Source organism: Lissotriton vulgaris, chromosome 10, assembly GCF_964263255.1.
Source record: "Lissotriton vulgaris chromosome 10, aLisVul1.2, whole genome shotgun sequence".
NCBI lineage: Eukaryota > Metazoa > Chordata > Amphibia > Caudata > Salamandridae > Lissotriton > Lissotriton vulgaris.
Genome location: NC_141698.1, coordinates 85,055,170 through 85,080,940, shown reverse-complemented (window position 1 = coordinate 85,080,940; position 25,771 = coordinate 85,055,170).

Here is a 25,771-nt window from a genome sequence, read left to right as displayed (position 1 = left end):
AAACGGGAGGAAACCCTTGAAAAAGTCTCCTGCCTCTTGACCGGCAGTATCCTCTTCGCTAATTACGCCTCGTACAACTCTAGTCTTATGGTAATCGGCATCTACAGTAAACGTCGGAGGCAACAGATTTGCAACAAAACATGAGCCCATGAAGTCCGAGGGCAACCATGTATATGCACGATCATGACAGATGAAGTACGTACCCTTGGCAGCCAGAAACACAGGGATCGGGGACATTGACAGAACGTAACTTTCAGTGCAAGCACTTACTCCAAGTGAGGCTTGCGAACCACGACCCACAAGACAAAGATTACCAGTGTGGGGTACGACCCATATTGGAGGCGAGCTTTTAAGCTGCTTTTCATTAATGAACGTACTATATTCCCCTCTATCCGGTGCCCTATAGGCTTGTACCTCTGCCTTAGGGATGAGAAAAGCATCATAGATCTCATCTTCCAAATCCTGTATTATCATCGATACCACCCACTGCCACGAGGTAGGACCCGGTTTGGGGGAACGTTCTGGAGAGGGGTGGAAACCTAGCGCGCTTCGAAGCATTGTTTGGTATGCTCGAGCTGACCCTTGGGAACTATACGGTAACACCAGATATGGAATTCCCTTACCCGTAGTATGTGGCATCAACCCACACACCCAACAATTAGTAGTGTTAACCACTAACTGATGCTGATGGAGGAGCTGGATAAAGGAATTGTTGCGGAATTCTACACGTCTAGCCTGTTCGTGTTCCGGTAAAATGTGAAAAGAATGGGGAGAAACAGTAGTAGCAGTAAGAGTAAGATTAGGGTAAGGAGTAGGAGTAGGGGTAGGAGGTAAAAAGTAAGACATAGCGTAATACACCCCACCCGCCAAGAATGCAGAAGCAGTTAAAAACAATACAAACAATTGGAATACAAAACATTTAGTACGACTAAGTTTCTGCAGTTTGACTCTATACGCCTGAGCTCCTTCCAAATCATTCAACTTCGAAAATGCCATTTCCCTATGACCGTCCGCAACGTTTCTTGACGCACTTCGTTCTGTGCAGCAATGGTCAATCCCTAGGAGTTCCTAGGAACCGACGGCCTTAACCTAGCGTCAAGACCTACTGTCCAGAAGGAAGTACGCGCGCGGCCCTACGGCCCTCAATACACAATATGTATTTATTTAGCACAATAATTCAGCTGAGGAAGGAAAAAGATACAAGGAAGAAGCTTAATATATATACAAAACAAGTTTCAACGATACGAATGTTCAAAGTTTGATCAGGGGAAACGAGGATATTGCAGTTATCAATTTCAGCAAAGCAAGAAATTTTATTAGTCCTTAATGCGAGAACGCAAAGAATATCGATGTTTCCCGGGACGTGTCTGCTCGTCGAACAAAGGATCCGTTGAAGAGACAGCGTCCTGCTGATCAGTTTGTTGATTTGATCTTGAGTCTTTTGCTGACAATGTTCCAACAGTGGCTTTCTGCTGCGCTGAGTGTTCACCAACAAGCTGTGCGTCGCTAAAAGGTACAAACGCCGGCAATGTCTCTGCTTCTGTTGACGCAATGCCTTTCCTCACCCACGGGTCTGCCGGTAAAGGAATAGGGACTCGTTTACAATGGGTAGCATGTACCCAATTCTTCCGCCCCTCAAGACGAACGGCAGTCCTCGTGGCCAGGAGCACCTGGTGAGGTCCAACAAAACGGGGGTCCAGATTCTTCTTGCGTGAGAAATTACGGGTGACAACCCAATCACCGGGCTGGAGCTGATGGCCTGGACCCTCCGTCTGCGTCGGCAAGGCGTCGTAAACCTGTTGATGAATTAACCTCAGTTTAGCAGTCAAGTCATGTAAGTAGTCAATCAACATCGGATACTCAAGATCAACGAATATACCTGGCCTAGGAACCCCCCACACATTCGCAGGACGGCCGAACACTATTTCATAGGGACTAAGCCCTATTCGGGAGTGTACAGTCGCCCTAGTTGACAGTAATGCTAGAGGCAAAGCGTCAGGCCACGAAAGTCCAGTCGTAGCCTGAATCTTCGCTAGCTTTAGTTTAAGGGTACCGTTGTACCCTTCAACCAATCCAGCTGACTGGGGATGATTGGCGCTATGGAATTTCTGATTAATTCCAAGGCCCTTACACACATTCTTCATTACACTTCCAACAAACTCACTTCCGTTATCTGACCACACAACTCTAGGCATTCCATACCGAGGAAAGTATTCCTTCAGTAGGATTTTCGCAGTAGACAAAGCAGTATTGTCTTTGAGGGGATAGGCCTCGATCCATCGGGAGAATGCGCAAACCACAACCAAAACATATTTCAAGTTATTGCATCGCTCCATATGGATGAAGTCCAATTGAATCACCTCAAAGGGATACGAAGGAGGAGCAAAACTGCCAGGGGGAGTTGGGGTTCCTTTGCCAGGATTGTACATTATACACACCATACAATTCTTCACCAGACGTTCAGCACACTTTGTAATACCATCATTCTTCCACACAGGCGACAACAACTTGCAAATGCCTTTCGCGCTGATATGTGCTAACCCATGTGCCATTGTCACGACGGCCAGCACATACGCATCAGGCAACATCCATCTTTTCTGATCCGACAAATCAATCCAACAACCATTCACATCCAACTTTCCCGTACTTTCTTTCCACTTCGTCTTTTCCGTATCGGTGGCCTCATTCTGAATTGCTTTCACGCTCTCTATAGTATTCTCACACATACTCGATTCTGTAGGCCACCTAACCGAACTCGTCACATACATTCGAGTGCTAAGGTTCCGGGCAGTCTCCTTAGCAATCTCATCTGCAAACGCGTTACCACGACCAACATCATCCGTTACTTTACGATGCGCACTACACTTGACAATCGCAACTTGAGCAGGCAAAGTCAATGCATCCAAAAGATCATTCACAAGCTGGCCATGCTGTATTTTCGTGCCGTGTGACGTCAAGAAACCACGCTCTCGCCACAATCGTCCAAAGCTATGCGCTACACCGAAAGCGTACTGGCTATCGGTGTACACATTCACACGTTTCCCTTTCGCTAACACGCATGCTCTAGTAAGAGCAATCAGCTCTGCAGCTTGGGCAGAATTCTGATTCAACCTCGCAGTCTCAACAACAGTATTCAACGTCACAACAGCATAGGCAGTAGTCACATCACCATTCGGCAATTTAAAACATGACCCATCCACATACAAAGTGCCGTCAGGGTCTTCCAATGGGGTGTTTTTAAGGTCCACTCGACCTTTTGTTTCCTCTTCTGTACGCAAGTAGCAGTCATGTTCTGTTACTGCATCTGAATCTGCACTAATTGGTAACAAAGTTGCCGGATTCAGGACATTACAACGTTTTATTTGAATGTGGCTTGCCAAAAGCGTCAATTCGTACCCAGACAACCTCGCACTCGTCAAGTGCTGAGTTTTCGTTCGATTCAAAAGAGTATCGACTGCATGCGGAACCATCACCGTGAGCATATTATCCATGACCAATCCTGCTGATTGTCGGATGGAGACCGCAGCTGCCGCAGTTGCTCTCAAACAACTCGGCAATGCTCTAGCTACTGGGTCTAAGGTCGAGGAAAAATATGCACATGGACGTTGCTTACCACCAAAAGGTTGCGTTAAGACACTCAACGCACAGCCTTCTCTCTCGTGAACATATAACGTGAACGGTTTACTGTAGTCAGGGGTACCTAACACAGGAGCCGAACACAATGAATCACGTAATTCAGAAAAACTTTTCTGACATTCTTCCGTCCATGGTAAAGGAGTTGAAACATCCTTGCATGTAAGAGCCACCAATGGTTTCGCTAGCAATGAAAAATTTGGAATCCACTGCCTACAGTACGACGTGATACCTAGAAAGGCACGCACATCTCTTTGGGTTTGTGGCACAGCCATTCGCGCAATCGCTGCAATTCTCTCTGGGGTCAATCTCCTTCCCTCCTTTGACAATAAGTGACCTAGATAGGTTACTTCTTGACAACAATATTGGAGTTTAGAAGGTGACACCTTGTGATTCAACTCACAGAGATGTTGCAGCAACGACACCGTAGCAATTTTGCAAATGTCCTGAGTATCAGCAGCCACCAATAAGTCGTCGACATATTGAATTAGGGCCGCACCGACCGGCAACCTAAACGCATCCAGTTGACCCTTCAAGGCTTGACTGTAAATAGACGGACTTTCACAGTAGCCCTGAGGAGCGCGTTTGAACCGGAAGCTACGTCCACCAAGAGAGAAACCGAAAAGGTCCCTGCTCTCTTCGGCGATCGGGATGCTGAAAAAGGCGTTTTTCAAATCAATCACCGAAAACCATGATGCAGTAGCTGGAATCAGAGTCAGTAGCGCCGTGATGTCAGGCACAACAGGGAATTGAGGAACCACAATTTTATTCACCTCCCGTAAATCGATAACAAAACGATAAACAGGCGGTTTGGTAGGATCAGTACGTTTAAGAATGGGCAGTACAGGGCTATTGCACACGTTTCCCCGAGTCTCCTCAATAACATCTTTCTCGATCAAGTCATAGATGATCGCTAACAAAGCTCGTTCCCCATCAAGGGAGATACGGTATTGGGGAATACGCGGCAATCGCACATTTGATTTCAACTGAACAACATAAGGGGAGATATCAAGTAGGCCCACATCATTTGGACCCGTCGCCCACAAAGACGCAGGAAGAGAATCCAATTCCGGTGGAAGCTTATCGAGGGACAAATACATGGGAGAGACTACTTTCTCCCCAAACGTAAGCTTTACACCCGCAGGAGAACAATACAAAGTTGCATACAAACGTTTAAGCAAATCCAGACCCAAAAGATTTTCGCCACAACCAGTGGTCAAAATCAGTGGAGCTTCGAGCTCACGTGGCCCAATTTTAAGGGGCAAAGGGCGTGAAACTGGATTGCTAACGGGGGCGCCAGAGAATCCAACGGATACATTTGTTAAGCCAGACAAAGGTGCGCCAGGGAGTTTCGAATGCATAATGGAACTTTTCGCTGCACCAGTGTCCAACAGAAAAGGCTCAACGACGCCCGATGTAGCAACTGCGACGTAAGGCCCTCTCTGATCAACCGGAACTGATACCACTCCCTCTCCTTGTCTTCGGCTGTCCTAGTAATTACTGTCGTCAGTCCCCTGATCGACGTAATAATCGTCTACATTGTACTGCGCAGATCGTCCTTGCGATGATCCACGTTGGTCGAAACAGTTATTAGAATTTGATGAGTTGTCAGAGCGGTCGTTCTGAGCACCACGACCTCTACCACGTGATGCATTCTGTGAACCACCACGGCCTCCTCTAGACGAATTACCACTATTACGATCATTTAAAGCAGGACAATCAAATTTAATGTGTCCCTCCTGTCTACAATAAGCACATTGATTGTACCCCAACGAAGATCTGTTGAAAGAGGAATCATTACGCGACTGCGATCGATTCGATTGCGACTGTGATCTATTCTGCTGAGACGCATTCTGATTAGAACGCGGCGGATATGCTTGTTGTAACAACACTTTAGTTTTCAGCTCTTTTGTCTTTTTATCAGCTCGGTCATTTTCTTCTTTCTCCCTATTTTCATAATATTGTGCCGTAGCCAGAATCTGAGCTGAGGTAGAAACGGCCCATGCACTTTCTGAATTCTTTAATTTATTGCACAAATCGGGCAATAAGTTCGATACAAATTTATCCACAAACAACCTCTGTCCACCCTCAGTACCCATATCCTGTCCACTATGATCAACAAATGTTTCCTCAAACCTCGTAAAGAAGTCTGAAACACTCTCATCTTTCTTCTGCTTACAGGCTGACAACTTGTCCCAATTTACCCTCATAGCTGGCATAAGCGTTTTCATTAATGTAATGATTCGCTGGGGAAGAAGTGCAATCAACTGATCGGGTTTAGCAGCAGCCACTTGTCCAGCGTCTGCCGCTGTAATGGCAGCCCAATCACCACCTAATTCATTTGTGTGATCTTGATGACGAATCTTAGCCCATACCGGCTGCGGTACGACGTTGCCAAACAACATGTCAATATCGGCAAGATTCATTACCGTAGCATCCACAAGCTGCGATAATTCTTTGTAATACCCCGCAGGATTTTTGCGAGGATCAGGCAAAGTTTGTTTCACCTGAAGCACTTCCGATCGTTTCCATGGGAGATGTATCCATACTCTCTGGAAATGCGCTGCCACTGGCTGGGCAGCATTAGTGTTATCAGCCGGTATCCAAACCGGCGGAACTTCACGCATAGGATATTGGCCAGACTCGGCTTGTTGGCGTTCAAGATCCTCAACAAACAGTGCGTGAGGAATAGGAGCAAGGCGGTAAGACAGCAACTGCTCAATAGCTCGTCGGACATTAGTATCGACTATCAGTCCAGTTGCGAACTGAAGCCGAAGATTAGACAGGGCGGTCAGCACCTCGTCAGGCGCAACAGCCGCTATCTGATCATGTAGGAGTTTACACATTTCGTCAAACACATATCTCTGAGTCGGTATGTTGAATTGACTAAATGTTTCAAGAACGACTCGGGGTGGATTTCTTTGCGGATTGTCCATCCAACCCATCGCCATATTGTATAGCGCAGCGCGTTCCCTATTACCAGGAAGCTGACTACGTCTCTGTGGTGGACCATCAGAACCAGCGGACCCAAAAACAGGTCCGAGCGACTGGAAAAAATTTGTCGCAATGGGAGAACTACGGTTACGAGTAGAGGGACAAGAGTAAGACACAGAACTAACAAGAGGAGGAGTAGAAACGTTAGCAACAACAGGAGTTAACAACACAGGAGCAGTAGCGCGAGCAGGAGTATGTGGAAGCGGAGGAGCAGTAGGAATAGAAACAGGCACAGGAGCAGGAACAGTCGGAAGAGCGGGTGCAGGTTGAGGAACGGGTGGAGGAATAACAGGTGGAAGAACAGGTACGGCAGGGACCACAGGAGCTGCGGTACCCTGTACGTACGGGGGTGGCGACTTCATAAGATAGGACATTAAAGGATCCTCAACTGCCTCTTCCTTCTTATCCGACTCCGTAGGCAAAGCAGGATAACATTTATCTATGGTCATACGTTGTAGCCTCTCAAACACTTCCTTATCCTTATCCTCCTTATCACGCTGAAACTGCTCAGCTTTCTTCACAATGGTAGCAACATTATCTCGCTCACTACGTTTATTCTGTCTGATCTCTTTCTGTCGGGCTTCTTTGCGCCACAACCGAAAGGCATCAAACATGGCCGGCCTAGATTTGCGTTCGAACAACTTTATTTCCAAATTATCTAAGATCGACGCTTCGAAGCTACCGTGAGGTGGCCAACGAAGATCGCCGTCTTTCTTTGTATATTTTATCCAATAATCGTTAAAAGCAATCGGGCCTAGCCCATGTTTGCTATATAAGTCATAAGTAGGAGTTCCAACCGGAGGTATCGGACATGAGTCCTCCAGCAGGGAATCCGCACCACAAGGTCTACAACAACTGAACAAAGTACTGCGACCAGGCATCTTGCACACTAGCCGAGTTTCACAAACTTCAAGGGTTACGGGATTTACCAAGTCCCAGCAAGAACAAAACCCTCGGTCTTTGGCGGCTGCAGTCGTCAAACAAATACAACAACAAAGTACGCTAGCAAAGTGTCACCGACAAAAACACTCACACAGCGTGTACAACAAAGCCACTAGTGTTTACAACAAAGACACTCGCTAAAGTGTCTACAACAAAAACACTCGCTAAAGTGTTTACAACCAAGGATTCTGGGAGCGACCCACAAATACTTAACTCAAAGATCAATGGCGTCCTCAGGAAGGCCCGTCAATCGTCTCGCTATACCAAGGTCTACGCCAGGCGCCAAAACAGGTCTACAGTCAGGGCAGCAGTCCGTCGCAGCCGTCAGGAGGCGGGAATCTTCGCGGGAAAAGTCTTCGGGCCACTTATTTCGACAACAGGATCGATGAAGCGGGGTGCACCTTCCCTCGGAGATTTCACACGAAGTTCCTCACGATCGTCGGGCTTGGACCGGTACCACTGATGCAGCCCCACGTTGGGCGCCAACTGAAGGACTGGGTTCTTTTGGACCCAGCGGTGCCAGGGCACAACACCTGAAACCTTCGTGGGTAACCTGTTCCGGCGTACAAGTCACAGAGACACGGGACACTTCCTTCGGCGTCAAAGAGTCAAGGTTTATTTACTGCAGGGAACACAGAAATCACGGCAAGTACAACGCGTGCTACTTGTGGAGACTGCTTCAAATTGGTTATGTGGATCGCTCCTTTTATACAGTTTTTACCCATAGGCTAACATTAAACACAAAGGTTTACAACTCAGTTCCCACATCTAGCTCCCAGAGGGGTCGCTTTGGTCGCTTTGAAACACATAAGGTCCGGAACATAAGTGCGGAAACATTTGGCGGTTCCCAACTGTAAAAACCCATCTTCCCACCATTAGCAAATTCCAATCAGCAATCAAGTAGATCGAAACAGGAACGAAGACAGGTGCAGAGGAAGACGGAGACAGTGGGGAGATTGGAAAGGGTGTAAAAGGGGAGGTGTCGGGAAACACGAGATACAGGCATCAAAGGGACGTGCCTAATGAGATGCACGGCTAAGACAATAAGTCCGTGCGGCAAGATGAGCCTCGAGCGGCGCCACCTGCCTTACAGCAGCAACCCCCTCGTCATAAAGACACTTTCAAAGAACATGTGTCTTCCGCAAATATCTTGGGAGTCCCAGGGTCGCGAAGCGGACAGCGTCCGTTCGCTGACTACTTGAGGGCAAGAGACAAAATGGATGCCGTATCTAAGATGGAACCCGTGGGTACAGATGAAAAGCCCACGTAACAAACGAACGGTTTAAGTTAGCACAGCGAAACTGCGCACACTTACTAAAGTCGTCATTTGCGGTTCATAGATACCAGACTCGACCATATTCGTACGAGTCGGAAACACCACTTACAATTGTCACGGAACCTCAGGTCCAGCAGGTTATTCCTGCTTATCCAGATTGTTTCAGGTAAGGATCTGAGGTGCTCTTGCAGCTCTTCCATATTTACTCCCCACTCTGTGCTGGCAAGAGGGTGGGACACCCCATCCAGTGGGGTTTGTGTTGCAACCCTGTGCCATGCAAATTCCTGGGAAGTATGGCCTATTTGGTCCCAGAACACACATCTCTTTAGAAATCAATATGGAGAAAATCTCTCCTTGGAGTTAAGGTCTGGGGAATCCAACCCACAGGTTTGGATAACTTTTCCCTCCGCTTCCCTTCCAGCCCTTCTCCTAATTTATTTAGAGGGGCTCCCACCTGGCTGGGAATCAAGGAAGTGGGGGTGGGCCTGGTTCCGGTGCTATCTGGGCTTCTCCCTTTGATGACCAGTTTATGTCCCCTGCCCCTTCCTGTCCTGTCATCTGCAGGCAGCATATCTCCTCCCACCAGGTGGCTGCATTGTTTCAGCCCGTCTCTTCACGCCTAATCAGGGAGCATCTTGGCTCAGGCTGTCAAAGGCTGGCCCATATGATGAGGATGCTAGAGGGTTATTTTAGGTAATTTCAGGAAAGCAAGTTCTAAAACTACTTTCATACAATAGTTATGATAAATCAGACCTTTGTAACTTGTTGGATTTATTTGAACTATTATTTTGATATTTTTAATTATGCTGCTAGCCTAATCTTGTCAAAAGCTAGACTTTATTAAAGTTTAATAAAGCCTTCCCATGTTAGCCTATGGAGCTAGAAGCACTAAAATGTGAAAACAACTTTGGCTGTTTTTCCCTGACCAGGGTATAAACATATTTTATAATGTTCCTGATTTTTATAACAATGCACCCTATCCTTGGGGCACCTAGGGCAGACCTTAGGGGTGACGTATATGTAATGAAAAGGTTGTTTTGGTCTTTAGAAGTACTCCAAAGTTGAACTTGGACACAGTTTTATTTTGAAACCAGCTTGAAAAGCAGGGATGGCTTTAAAATGACATCAGATCCTCAGCAGTGCACACTTAAGTGCATTAAGTCCTTTTGGGTCTCTAAACCTCCATGCCCTACTAATGCCTCAATCCCACTGGAACAGTCTGGTCATACAATGAATTCCCCGTAAAATATTGGTGTTGCAATCTAAAAAAATATAGATTCATGCTCAAAAAGAAATGACTTCATCAGTGCTTGCTGAATCTGTGTTTTGGGCTATTTTAGTAGTGGATGATGGGCAACTTGATCTTTTTGTCCCTTTTGAGTGGCCCTGTTTCTGAAAGTTTAATGTATATTCAGATATTGTTAGGCATCACAAGGGTTTAAAATAGCTGAAAATGGCTGATAACGCTTTGGTCTGAACAGGACCCCACCATCCTTGCAGAATGAGTGCAATGTTACAAAACACATCAAATACTATATGAGTTGCATTCAGAGATAACAATTAATCAATGTATGATATTTCTGTAGAATAATTCCAAACAAGGCATGCAATCTATTTCATGTTCCAAATGAAGATGCATTTCTGCAAAGCACATGGGAGTGTCTTTGAAGCAATTCTTGATGGAAATGACAAGTCACGACAGAAACAAAGATGACACATTAAAACACATTTAATGATTGTGTTTCTATTTGGCTCATGCTTTTATATCTTTCCCACAGCCCACTTAGGTTTCCTGAAATGACACACAACGGGGTGGATAGTGGGAGTACTTATACAAGAATTATTCCAAATCCATGACAGGCTAATGGGGAGCATGGTAAGTCTTTTTCTTTCGTTTTTCCAAGACATACAAAGGAACCTGAGTTTATTTAATAGAAATGTAATGTGGAGGTCTTGTGGCACATCAGCCCTTTTGCAGGAATAAACGACGGAAAAGTGACCCTAATTTTTATTCTAGCTTTTTGACTACCCAGGATGCTACAAAAATAGGTATTTATTGAGGACTTATGAATTATTGTTACTCTGATTAGATACTGTATGTATATTGGACAGGTTTTCTGTTTTGTTATGTTCTGGATTTGGAGAAAATTAGAAATGATGTGCCTAAGTCGAGAGAAGCCAGTTGCATGTCTTGTCTGCACCAAATAATTGGTCCTTAACCCTAAATGGAATTAATCTATTTATATCTTGCACACCCTATTACCCACTTAAATGAGGTATGCCACCTAGCGGCAAAGGCACTCCTTATTTTAACCTGAGAAACCTAGGGGCCAGTTGTATCAAGTCTTTTGCGACTCGCAAAGGCCGAAATTCACAGAATTTCGTCCTTTGCGACTCACAAACGGCCTTTTTGCATTTTGTCATATGTATGAAAAAATCGCAATTTAAGGAATCGCAATAATTTGCGATTCCTTATTTTGCCATAGCATTTAAGGAATCGCACATTTTGCGATTCCTTAAATGATATGTTTGTTACATTTTGAAATTGCGATTTTGTATTAAGAAATCGCAAATTACCACCAACTTGTAGTTGGTGGTGATTTGCGATTTCTTCTAAAAATGCCCTATTTGGCATTTGTAAGGGTGGCATGTGAGCCACGTACATGCCCATAGGGCATGAATGTGCGCCACATGCACACACATGTAAATTTCAGGGGTGCAGCAGGGTGTCTTTGAGACACCCCTGCACCCTTGAAATAATTCTCAAATTGCGATTAGCTAATTGCGAATTCGCAATTTGAGAATTATTGCACTATCATTCCTATGGGCCTCCTGGCCCATAGGAATGCATTGGAAATTATTCTTTATTTGCGCATTCGCAAAATGCGAATTCGCAAATAAAGAATAATAAGGAATCGCTAAAAAATAGCAATTTTGTACATACATTCCATTTTGCTATTTCTAAATAGCGATTCGCAAAAAATCGCTATTTAGAAATCGCAATTCGGAATCTTGATACATCTGGCCTAGTCTCCATGATCAGGACAGAAATGGGCAACATCTCTAATAAATCCCCCTGGATTAACGAATAACTCTCTAAAAATGTCATTAGCAAACACTGGAAAGAAGCTTAGACCATAAGAAGGCACAGAACAGCTTAATGATATTGAAGATTTTCAAACTGAAGTTTACCAAGTAATCAATATCATTCCCTTTTCATCCTCCTACTTGGCCTGTATGAGGATTTGCAAAGGAAGACTGCTTCTGCTTTTTGACCAAATCACAAACCACAGGCACTGTGCAGTAAGAACAAACCTCCAGTCTTCAAGTTGACAATGGAGTAGATATCAAGAGCTGAATTTCAAGGTTGATATGTCCCTCACTTCCATACTGTGATAAACAAAAAATAAGGCTGACCATAACCGGATTCCCACACAGTAAGTCTCAACTACGAAGGTGTTCCATGCCTCCACAAAAGAAACAGACAAACCTTTTGTGCAAAAGCCATTATTTTGTTTTAGAGCTTGCGTCTTGCCAAACCATAGGTATGGTTTGATCAAGATTCAACAACAGACTTTCACAGAGATAAAATTCAACTTTTTGTTCCAGCAAATTGAATTGCTCACCCACACACACTAATGGGGAGTCCTAGAAATTCCTTTAGTGAAATGGGACGTTAAAAGTAAGAAGTCAGCACAACATCTTGTCCTGCAGAAAATAAGGACCCCATCCTTACGCTTGAGATCGTCCTTCAGGATCAACACGTCCAGAAACGTCTTCAGGTGTAGAGATTTAACCACCATAGGTCCAAACTTCTGCAAGCTCCTATTCTCCAGGAAAGCAGCTATAACAGATTTAATAGGCACTTGATTTAAAGTAACTGCCTAACTTTGGTCAAAAGGAGTTCAGGGATGGGGTCCAATAGGTAGACTCTGTGAAGGCCCAGGTCACTGTCCATGAAACTCGGCTAGACACCTTGGAGAACCGACAAAACGAATTTCATGAGTTTCAAGTGGCAACCAAAGAGCAATTGCTACATATGGACAAGCTCCTGGGAGTAATCCACGCAAAGAACAATGATTTGGAGGCAAGGTCCCAGAGGAATAACCTATGAATTCTCGGAATTCTGGAGACGACTGCGATTGCCAAGATGGAAACCTACATGGCGGACCTCCTGCATGCGTTGTATGATCCTCACCTGTCCCCTATGTTTGTGGTGAAGAGGGCACACAGGGCTTTGGGTCAGAAGCCTCCGGTAGGGGCGCCTCCGAGGCCGATCTTGGCCAAACTGCTGAATTATCAAGACAGGGACAACATCCTGCAGATGGCGAGAGAGAAGGGTCAACTGTCTCATCAAGGTAACAACTTATTGTTCTACCCTAATTTACCCCTGCTGTTCAGGCGGCGAGGCGTTAGTTTCTACCGGCCAAACAAATTCTTCTCCAGGCGCAAATTCCCTACTCTCTACTTTACCCTGCTAAATTTAAAGTTTCTTATGACGGAACTGCGCACTATTTCACTGATGAAAAATCAGTCCTAAAATTTGCTAAATATATCAGAGGTAAGAAGGGTAAAGACACTCGTGGAGTGGCGACATCGGGAACTGGACAACTTAGTGATAATGTTTGATTAGTGTGCTAATATACTGGTCGTCTGAGATGCCTTTCTGCCGTTCCGCTGAAATGCATGATCACTCTTATTGAAGTTATCGTGGGTCTCTTAGTCCTTATATTCTGGTCTTTTTTCATTGAATTTATAAGAGGGTTTAGTTTGGGAATGTCTGGAAGGGCTGGTACCCCGCACTGCAGAATCCCTAGCCACCCTGTTTAATCAGGGGTGAACGCTGGTGCCACTACGCACTCCTATGGGAGATCTCCTTATACTTTCCACAGATTGTTATGTTATGTGTTGTTGGGGAGGTTTACTCTACAGCCTAATTGGGGGGGTTGGAGTGAGTGACAGGTTGGGGTTGACGCTTGTTTGTTTGTTGTATGCCGGTATGAGAACTAGCAGCTAGTCAGAATGCATGTTTTATGTTTTGATTTATGTGTAGGCGGATTACCTCCTCCCCGTGGTTAAGTCTCTCTCAGATGTACACATACTAGACTGTTGAATTTGCTTACATGGAACATTAGAGGGTTAAACAATTGTCGAAAGGCCAGACTTGTACATGCTTATTTTACAAGACATAATATTGATGTTTGCTTGCTACAAGAGACACACCTAAATGTTGTAACGTCTCCGAGGCTGCAAAACCGCAGATGGAGGTTTGTATACTCGTCCTTATATTCTAATTATGCTAGAGGGGTGACTATTCTTATCAGGCGGGGATTGGAGTGGCGGGAGAGGGAGGTACACAGAGGCCCTGAGGGCCGATATGTAATTGTTTGTGGGGTGCTGGAGGGAATGCCCCTGGTGATCGCTGCCATTTAAGGCCCCAATTTTGACTCCCCGATTTTTTTCTGCGACGTATGGGCTCGAATTAAGATGACAGGATGTGACACTGTGTTGTGGGGTGGAGAGTACAATACCATACTTGACGATGCCATTGAAAATGAGGGGAACGACTAGGGGCTTACACCTGGCCGCGAGCGCCGCTTGGCAGTCCATAGTTACAGAATGTAACCTGGTTGACATTTGGCGCAATAGACACCCATTGGAACAGGAAGGCACATCTATATCAGACCATCATAATGCGTGGTCTCGTTTGGATTTCTGGTTAATTATTAGGGATGCCGCGGCCTGGACCGTGGATATTTCACATCTGCCCCGCACACTGTCCGACCATGCACCATGTCGGTTGCAGCTATTGCTCCCGAGATCCCTGCCCCGCGCGTTCACCTGGAGACTCCCACTACACGCATTACTAAACAAGGCCTTTAAGGAGGAAATAAGAGGTGATATAGTAGATTACTTTGCAAACAATGAAGGCTCTATTGCTACTGAAGCTTCGTTTTGGGAGGCCTTTAAGGCGGTGGTCAGGGGCCAATGCATTGAGCGACATGCAGGAGTATTGAAGGCGATTCCTGGTACACTGGCCTCCTTAGAAGCCAAGATTAAAGCACTGGAGGGCACATTTTATTCCACGAACGATCCCCATACCGCACAAGCACTAAAATTGCTGCTATTAGAGTATGCAGAGGAGGCCCAGAGTGAAGCGAAATTCTTAGGCAAGTATGCGAAGGCTCGCAGATACGGCAGACAATGTCACCCTTTACATAATGAACCCAGAGGAGAATTTAGATCCATTGCTGAGAGAGTTTATCCGGTTTGGTGGGCTTTTGGGTGTCTTTATAAAATGGACTAAGTCTGTGTTTTTCCCGCTGACTGAAAACACTCCCCCTGTGGTGTTGGAATTCCCTTTGCGCTGGGAAGCTGATGAAGTTAAATACTTGGGGATATGGATCAGCAGAGACATGCAGGAAGTGTGGCGGCTTAATTATGGTTGAATAATGACATAGCTGGAAGATAAGGTATTGGTATGGGCTAAATTGCCGCTATCATTGGCCGATAGGATATCACTAGCTAAGATGGTTATCCTGCCAAAGTTCCTGTATCTTTTTGTAAATATCCCAGTCCCCCTTACCCAAAAATTTTTTGACACCCTAACATCTCACCTAATCACGCTAGCATGGGCTGGGAAACAGGTCAGGGCTTCGTGGGATTTGTTGACTCTACCTCTGCGACAGGGGGGGTTGGGAGCCCCGGATATGCGTTTATATGCATTGTGTGCACAGGCACAATTTTTACATTATTGGGTACATCCGACCCCCTTTCAACCACATGTGGCGGTCAAGACTGATGCTATGGCCCCAATTCCGTTGAAGGTCGCACTATATCAGAAGCCACGTCGACCCAGGGGTGATATACACTCCGCTGGGACCTTGCGCTGGGCATGGGATGAGTTGCGTACAAGGGCGGGAACCCCGCTGTTATTCTCCCTCTCCATTCCTCTATCACAGAACCCAATGATGCCCTGCATATGGGATACTATGAGTAAGTCACTTGCCCAGAAAATTAAGCTCCATACTTTCGAGGACTTATATCCTGAAGACGAATTCAGACTCCCTCCTGAGGCATCTGAGGGACAGGTGGTGCCTTTCACTGAACTTTTCCTGTAACATAGAATTTGCACGGTGTGTCGCTCACTTGGGGAGGACTGCCCGAAAGCGCCACCGACATTACATGCACTAGAAAACGTGCTAAAGTTTCCGTCCCCATGCAAGCTGGTCACCTGTCTCTATATTCGCATGCAGGACACCGCCTTGATACTAATACCACCCTCTCTTAAGCATTTGAATGAAGAGCTTGATCCACAGCTGACTGACAAGCAGTGGGACTATTGCTGTGGGCAGCTCTCTGAGCTTTCTCCGAATTATAAGCTAAGGCTGATTCACTTTAAGTATCTGCATAGATACTATAGAATGCCGGTCAGTCTGCACCGGATGGGCCTCTGAGCTGACAGCAACTGCTGGAGATATGGCTATGCCCCGGCCACTTTTCTGCATGTGGCGTGGCACTGTCCCAGACTTTCGGACTTCTGGGTGAAGGTTTGTGAGTCCATAAACAGTATGTTGGGGTGTCGCTAGAGCCGTCCCCATTCTCTGCATATTGGGATATGTAAGACACCGTGCTGCGCAAGCTACATGCTCTCCTTCTCTTGTTTGCGAAACGACAGGTTGCAGTGCACTGGGGTAGAGAACGAGTGCCCTCTTTTAATGACTGGGTTAGGGACATTGAATATAGGCACACACAACTCACTACTTTCTGGGAATTGTTGCCACCCACCTCTAGACCACAAAATATTTGGGAGCCGTTCATTGCTTGGAATGCTAGGAATCAAAAAGCAGTTGAAGAGCTGGTGGTGGGAAGTTCACAGAGCTCCTTGTAGGTAAGTATGGGCGAAATTTGCGAACGCGCGGTCTGCGAATTTGTGCGAAATGGCAAAAAAAATCTGCGTGTTCGCGAATTTTCCCGCGAACTCGCTGATTTTTGTGCCATTTGCACAAATATGTGACAATGTGTACCTGTAACTTTGCCAGCGCGCCAAAAGGCGCCGAGGTCCCTTGAGTGAGCTGGTCATTATAGTGGGGACGGACGGGAAGACATTTCATACCGCTAGTGTGTGATGGACAGGGCCAAACGGGCGAGGCTTCTATGCGAGTTCACATGCATCTTGTTTATAAAGGGTCAGAGACCGAGCAGAGCAGCAGATGAGGAGAAAACAGCCTCCTGGTCACAGGAGCTACACGGGGATGGCGCTCGGGAAACTCATGGATGCAAAAATACGTTTGGCACAGGACCCCAGAATTCTTCAGATGTCCAAGATAGCTCTGCTGCGGGTGTTGGTACAAAGCGTCAGTGGGTTCAGGCGCATGCAGCTGCTGCTGCTGGACAATGTCCCATCTCATACTAAACTGCTGCGTACAGGCATATGCTGGCGCTGGGCAGTAGGGTGCAGTGGCATGCGGGTGCTCCACGCCTGGTACATGCGCATACCGGTGCCAGGGGGGACACGTGTTTATTGGTGCTATGTAGCAAGTTATGACTTTACATTTTGACTGCAACAGATGGTGGTACCACCTACACGGATCAGGAGAATCCAGGCACCAGACTTCATGATGCAAGAGCATAATGATGCTGTGCGGTACGGGTATATATGTACTGGGGGCAGGGGGGCACTTAGCACAATGTGTGCTCACACCCAGAGGGCTCCCAGGCAATTGAGCACAAATGATTTTCACACTGAGGGCTTCGGGGCAGTTTAGCAGCACGGGGGCTCACATCCACAGGGCTCCCAGGCAATTGAGCACAAATGATTTTCACACTGAGAGGGCTCCGGGGCAGTTCAGCAGCACGGGGGCTCACACCCACTGGGCCCCGGGGCAGTTCAGTAGCGCGTGGGCTCACACCCCCTGGGCAGCTCAGCAGCACGGGGGCTCACACCCACAGGGCTCCCGGGCAGTTTAGCAGCACCACCCTCTGGTTCATTACTGCCACTCTGGTCCATCACTGCCACCCTCTGGTTCACCACTGCCACCCTCTGGTTCATCACTGCCACCCTCTGGTTCACCACTGCCACCCTCTGGTTCATCACTGCCACCCTCTGGTTCATCACAGCACCCTCTGGTTCACCACTGCCACCCTCTGGTTCATCACTGTCACCCTCTGGTTCATCGCTGCTACCCTCTGGTTCATCACAGCACCCTCTGGTTCACCACTGCCACCCTCTAATTCATCACTGCCACCCTCTGGTTCATCACTGTCACCCTCTGGTTCATCAAAGCCACCCTCTGGTTCACCACTTCCACCCTCTGGTTCACCTCTGCCACCCTCTGGTTCACCACTGCCACCCTCTGGTTCATCACTGTCACCCTCTGGTTCATCACTGCCACCCTCTGGTTCACCACTGCCACCCTCTGGTTCATCACTGTCACCCTCTGGTTCATCACTGCCACCCTCTGGTTCATCACATTACCTTCTGGTTCACCACTGCCACCCTCTGGTTCACCACTGCCACCCTCTGGTTCATCACTGCCACCCTCTGGTTCATCACTGCCACCCTCTGGTTTGCCACTGCCACCCTCTGGATCATCAGTAGGTCTGCTGTCTGTATATACCCCATTCATGTAACGCCACAGCCGACAGGGGAGGCTGAATTTGGAGCATTGATTGGGCAGGCGGAAGTATTGCTGGTTTTATTGAATTCACAAATGTATTGTATTGCAACCCTCTGAAGCAGCATTGATAGAGTTTTGGGGGCTGATGCGGGGAAATTAACTGATGATAAAATAAACAATGAGCGATGCAGTTATGAAAACATGCCAACAGTCTCCTAAACCCATGTGTTCAGAAATTATACAAAACAGTGATCCGCATGCCCAACAAATGCTAAACCAATGTGAGCACTACTCACAGAGATGATCACATCCAAGTAACAACCAGGTCACCAGAACCTGCAAAGAGACTGTTAGCATGTTTTCATTACTGCATCGCACATTGTTTATTTTATCATCAGTTTATTTCCCCGCGCTATTAACACACTTACACGTCCTTAGTTTACGAATGGATGGCACCTCTTTTAGGTTCTTTCACTTGGTTGCGTTTTGAGCATGATGGTATGTTTTCACCCACACCAGCTGATGTAACTGCGCATTATGGCGTTTCAATGAACTATTTAGTGACAGATTGATGTCTTCTTTTATGTTGTAGAGCATTCCCCTGAAGAAGGGCTAGTCATCAGCCCGAAATGCATTGGGACTGTTAATGTTGGATGATACATTGTTGGAACATGTTTATGAAACCCATTTTCAAACATATATGAAGTACTCATGAATCTAATGAGTTTGGATTAAAACACGTGGAAACTTTCAACTGCGTGAAGATTACTTTACAATGAACTGTGTATAAATATTTAGACTTTATAGTCACTTGAGCGCTGTGCACCGGGGAGTCTTCCTCCAAGTTGGGGAAGCTTTGTAGAAGCCTATAGATGACCCATGGATATGAGGGTTGTATTATACTATATCTAGGTTGATAATACCAACCTGCAACATATTGCATCAATATAGATCATTCTACTATATTGCATTTTTAAGTATGTATTTACTATTTTCTTTTTTTTATATAAATGCATTTTTCATTTTGCATTAACATGCAAAATAGAACCGTTTGCATCTATACATCAAGGAGTACCATCTTATTTGCATGTCTTATATATTTACGATTGTTAACTCCACATCTATTACCTAAACTTGCCATGTGAAGTAATGGTTAAGTTGAAGACGTGGATGCAATATTTTTGTAGTGGGATATAATTCAGGTGATATAGAGAGGCCATGTGCCTGAGGCAGCAGGGAGATAATGAAAACTCGCAATGCTTTTACCACAGTAAGTAATGTGAGGAAGAGATGCACCCCATTGACTTCCATGGCGGAACCAATAGAAACATACGATCTTCTTTCTTCCTGATCCTTGTAGGACTCTGGAGAATGGAAGAAATAAGTGAAGGACCACATAGTCACTTCAAATTGTCACTTGAGTCCCCATATGTCATTTAGGGGCACTTGCACCAAGATAAGGAATTGCGATTCCTTAATAGCGATTTTAAGGAATCACTATTTAGGAGTCACAATTCCTTATGCATGTAGGAATCGCAAAATAAATTGTGATTCCTGCACATTCCCTAATAGCGAATTGCATATTGCGATTCGCTATTAGGGAATGCATTCCCAGTCATTCCTATGGGAATGTATTCGCAATGAGCAATTACCAAATAGGTAATCGCAAATTGCGAATGCAATTGCAAGGGTGCTAGGGGCCTAAGGTTCCCCTGACGCACCCCCAAAACAGGTAAGTGTGCACATGTGGCGCACACACATGCCCTGAGGGCATGTGTGTGCGCCAAATGGCACTTTGAAAAATGACATTTTGTGCATTTTTCTAAGGATTTACAAATTACCATCAACTTGAAGTTGATGATAATTTCACGATCCTTAATGCAAACTCACATTTTTAAAATGCTTCCTGCATTGCATTTAGGGAATTGTGCAAATTGTGATTCCCTAAAGGCATTGGCAAAATAGGTAATCACAACAATTAAGATTACTTATTTTGCGAATGCATTGAGGTTTGCTGCATTGGAAATGTTTTTTTACCGTCGCAAGCGGGCCGTTGCAACCGGTAAAAAGCTTGATGCATGTGCCCCTTAATGTCCATGTCACTGGTGCCTGTCCTGCTCCAAGTTAAAGTAACCTTATTTAAAAGGTAAATAAATCAATTAGGTTTTCCCAATGTCATAACATATTTAGGTGTCATAGCATATGTGTTAACTTTTTTACAATTCCCAAAGGTAAAAAACACCCGAAAGGGCAGCCTAAAAATAGAGAAAAGTTCAGGGGAGAGCATGAAGGAAGACAAATTTCCTCCAACCTTCAACCTTCATCAAAAAGAAACAGTGCCCTTGACTTCTGAAAAGTGCCTTTAGACAGGTGAGATTCATTTCAGGTTTTATGTTAGTGGTATTGGTCACTTATACTGGGGATTGGGTATTCATTCTGAAAGGTGTTTCACTCGTGATTGCAAAATAATTCTTGAGCTCACAGGTGCCATTGGATAGAATTAGAAATGTCTATAATGTTTTTGAGCACTTAAGACACACAGTAAATAAATGCAAAGGAAGGGACCCCTGTAAGCTTCTTTGAATGTTCTGAAGTTCACACACCGTTTTATGCAGTATGGCCTGTAGAGAGTTCTATCGGTTGAAGCTACTGCAACCCCAAAATCTGTGATACAATACATATTTCAGAGGGGTGGAGATGGGCTACCTCATTGACACTACAGGGTGGGACATCAAAGAAGGGGTTTTCCCCTCTGGGTACACTAAAAGCATCAATGAAAGGCACCAGTTTGCAGTTTGTGGAAATCCTTTGAATTGGGGATCGCACAAACTCTTGCTAAAAAGAAAGAAAACTCAAGGTAAAATTCAGCGACAAAGGAAAAATGGCTGTCGGGAACTTTTGTCCTTCTATTGCATAGCCATTTATGGACAGAATTTACATGCATAAATTCACAGCATAAAATTGTGGGTGGTTGGGCCTCTAAGCCTCCCAGCTATTCCATATGGAATCTTTGTGAATCTATGGGATTCGTATACGTATGCATGCAAAGTCAAAAGCCTAAATTTACTTGTGTAATTTAATGTACGTTTCGTCTTTTGTTGGGAATAGTGCCTGTAAAGTCATGGGCTCTAGGTCCACAGACTTTGTGAATGATGACACGGACATGTTAGTTACTGTACTGAACTGGTCACAAGCACATGTACTCGGCTCCTTTTATTAATAGGCCCACGTCACGCCTGTGGTGGATGGGTGTGGGATGTGTGTTTGGCCAGCTCTAAAAGGAGTGGATGGTAAAATTAGTTCCTGCTGAGACACTAGAACGTATCCAGCAGGACACTACATTCCTCCCAAACTTTATTGAAAAACAAACAAAGTCCAACCTGTGGGAATGAATGAAAACTACTAAAACAACACAGTCTCACAGCCTCGAGAGGTAGCCCAGAGGACATCGGTGGACGGGTGCAACTGGGAGCAACCAGGCATCTCTGCATGCATCCATAGTTTAACCAGAACACCTTTGAACATGAACGCTGTGCTGACTAAACTTAATAAATAAAACGTAGTTCGTAGCGCACCCTGCGTCGCATTTTGCGATGCAGGGCGCGCTGCGACATTCGTTTTATTAATTAAATTGTTTACTTACCTTCATGTATCCATACTCCAGTTTTTAGCACCCCCCACCCTGCCCCTCCCCTCCCCGCCTCTCCGCCCCGCCGAAACTCCCTCCACGGGCCGTGGCTGGACAAATGCAGGGCAGCTTGCCATTTGCAGTATGTTCATCCAGTTGGGCCACTTTATTTTCAGTCACTGGTGCAGTGCAGCAGGGAATTGCTAGGTGACACTGCAACCACATTTGTCAATGCTGCTGCAGGTTTCCGCATCTGCGGACAGTGTTGCGCAGCGGGGCCTCACTCACAGTTCATGTTTCGGACCTGGGGTGAGGTCGCAGGGAACTTCAGGCTACTTCATTATTGGGCTGCAAGGCGGCTTGTTTCCTGTTATTGGCTGCTTCGAGGCATCTTGCTAACAATCACTTATGGGTGCAGTGATTCATCGCTAGGTGGCGCTGCACTTAACTCTTTGCACAGGCCGTAACAGTCTTTCTAATGTCCCTCTTGGAGGCCTTTTCAGCACACTTAGACTTGTGCCCACGTTGAACATGGCTGCAGCGCTAATCCGGCTCTCTGTCATCTTCACGGCACTTCACTCGGGGGCAGCGTGGCGGGTGCCTGGTGGGGTCAGACCCACTCGTCGCCATTGTAAAGTTGTGGGTTCTAGGCCTACATACTTTGTGAATGATGACACGGACACACGCGAGTTACTGTAGCACGTGCACTCGGGCCCTTTTATTAACAGGCCGAGATCAGTCGTGACGTCTGTGGTGGATGGGTGTGGGATAGTGTGTATGGCCAGCCCTCAGCGGAGTGGCTGGTAAAACTAGTAACTGCTGAGGCACTAGAAAGTGTCCAGCAGGACACTACAGCGCCCAATATGCTGAAATACTATAGACCTGTTTCAGGCATGTGATCAGTTTCATGAAATGACCTCTGAAGTCAAGTCATCGGCTCACAATTACATTTGTTCATGGGTGTGAAAGAGGAATAGCACTTGAAATTGACATGTGGTCAAAAGTTGGGACTTCAGCAATGTACACTGTGGCCGGTCAGCATCATTGGATTTATTTGGGGCTTAGGGAATTAGCAGCCATTGCGCCATCTTGCAGGAACTGTGTCCAAGGAAGAGAGGATGCGTTCAGTTAATATAATGCAGATGGAAGGGGAATGGTTCAGACGCATACTTATTTTTAGCACTTTTCCAGAAAACGTGAGTTCGTGCCAGTAGACAATTCACAAGAAACGACCTTCGCTGGATAAAAACCTCCGCATCATGCTGGTGGCGGTGTCTTAGATTATTTTTTTTCTGCACTGCAATGTCGTTTGGCTTTTTTAGATGGAACTCGTAAGGAGAGGCCTCGGCTGCAGGAATTCTGATGGGGCATGATGCTGAAGAAAACAATATTACAGCTTTCAAGATCTGTCTAGTAATCTCGCCAAACCTCTACTTAAGCAGCACACAGCAGCAGTACACAAAGTGAGTCATGCATTCTTCGGGGTAATTACCACGCGCTGCAAAACCGAGGCTTCAGCAGTCTAAACCCTTTCCTGTCTCTCGCGCTCTGCCTTCCATTATACTACAGAAGACGTGCAAATCTATGTACAGTGCAGAGCTAAACACAGAGGGGCATATTATGAAGGGATTTATCTCTGCTTTTTTTGGCTTTAAAAGCCAAGAAAGCGGAGATAAAATGATATCCCTATCAGCAACAGGGTGCTAACACGCAAATTTGCATGTTAGCACCCTTTTTCACTACGCTTCCCTTTGCATCTCTAATGAGATGCAAAGTGGGCGTTCCAGAGCAAAATAAAAGGAGAAATGTCGCTTAGCTTCACGCTAACCCTGTTAGAGTAAAAAAAAGCAGCGCTAACCACGGTTAGCGCTGCTTTTTTTACACCTGGTATTTTCCTGACTTAGCCATGATATCCTATGGAAGATGGATATCATGGCTAGGTTTGTGAGCCCCTATCATCAAGCTAACGCCAAACTTCGAGAGATTATCGTTGGTTTTCCAGCGATAATCTCTCATTTGGCAGTTAGCGTGAGGATTTTTATCACTTCTGAGATAAATGTTGCTAATAGCAAGTTATCTCAGCGATAATTTCCGGCGATGCTTAGCGATAAAAAAATCGTTGCAAAGCCTAGTTAGCGATAAATATCACTACTCGTTGCTAATATGCCCCAGAGACTTTTATGTCTCACTTTTAATACTTTCCTCTTCCTTCTCCATCACAAAAGATCACAAAAGTTAACTGTCTGGTAAAATCCCTAATGCCAGCGTTCATTTTCTATAAAAATGAATGTTTATTACTCGAAATCTGACACAATGGTCCTGATTCTATTTCCCTGTGCCGGTGTACCTACTCTATTCAAGTGGCAGGCCCTGCACATTGCTTGATAATTAATGTTTCTGCTCAGGTAACGCTATTATCGCTCATTTATATTGCATTAGCATATTCCGCAGCACCGTGTAAAAAAGCAGCATCGGGAAAACAGTGCGTGATAAGATCGGCTGAACCTGCATTATAGGAAATGAAAGCGAAGAGGGAGACTGTAGGGAATGGGGCTTGCTTCTTTTGGGACCGAGACTCTTTTTTATTTATGTCCTAAAAGCATCTCTGGGACTTATGCACCACTAGGCTGTGAAAATGTTGAGATGGTCCCAGGGAGCAATTGCTTTTCTGATGCCATATCTTTTAATGTATGCCAAAGAGCCTTAGAGGCAATCTATTGTTTATGTAATAGCACAATTCTGTGTGCAAGTCACGCATCTCGGGTTTATTATCAGAGGGCACAGAGTCTGGGATATCGTCTATGCATCTGCTTTGCCACGATTTATGCTTCCTTTTCATGTTATCCCCGAGTGCTGTTTTGGAATTCTCTTGAAGTCGAGTTGTTAGATGTTCAGAAACTGGCTGAAGTTCAAGTAAATACCGTAGCATTGTGTGCAGGGAATAAAAAAACGAAATCTTTAGCATTTGAGAAAAGCCCTGGGCTACACATCTTGTTGTCTTTGTAAGGTTATTTGATTCCATTTAGAGCAATGGTCCAACCAAAGAGAATAAATACCCGTGTTTTATATCACTGACTGTCCTCTACTGGGATTGCTTCAGACATGTTCACCAGTGGACTAGGGGAAGATTAATCAACCATGGAATAATTCCTGCCTCCAAATAATCCTTCCAAAGGACAAGAAGTCCAACTGTGTTCCCGGCATGAAAAACAACCAAAAGCAGCTGACTGTCATCAGGAGTGATGTCACAGACAACCTACTGCATGAGGTCTCTCAGTCTCCAAATGCAAGTCCCATAGTGGACAACCTCAAGAAATCAAGCCCGAAAGCACCATCATGGCATCTGGTCCCTCTGCAGGGTGGCCAAAGGTTTGGTATTACCACTGGAAAACTATTGTGTATCGCGTGTGGGAGCTGTCATTACGCAGAAGAGGAAGACCCAACTGCCGATGGCAATCGATAGTCTGAATCCCACCTGAGAGCTACATCTTCCAAAGACGAGCTCCCGTCTGGTCCCAGCCCGGAGGATCCATCTGCTAAAACGAGTGCCTCAAACACTGCTCACTCCAAATCGAAGTCCTAGTCCAGAGTGAGTCCGGCTCCGCAGTCCTGCATCACCGGATCTGACACTGAAGGTGCAAGTATGATGAGCGCAACCACCAAGGCTGCACAAGCCGC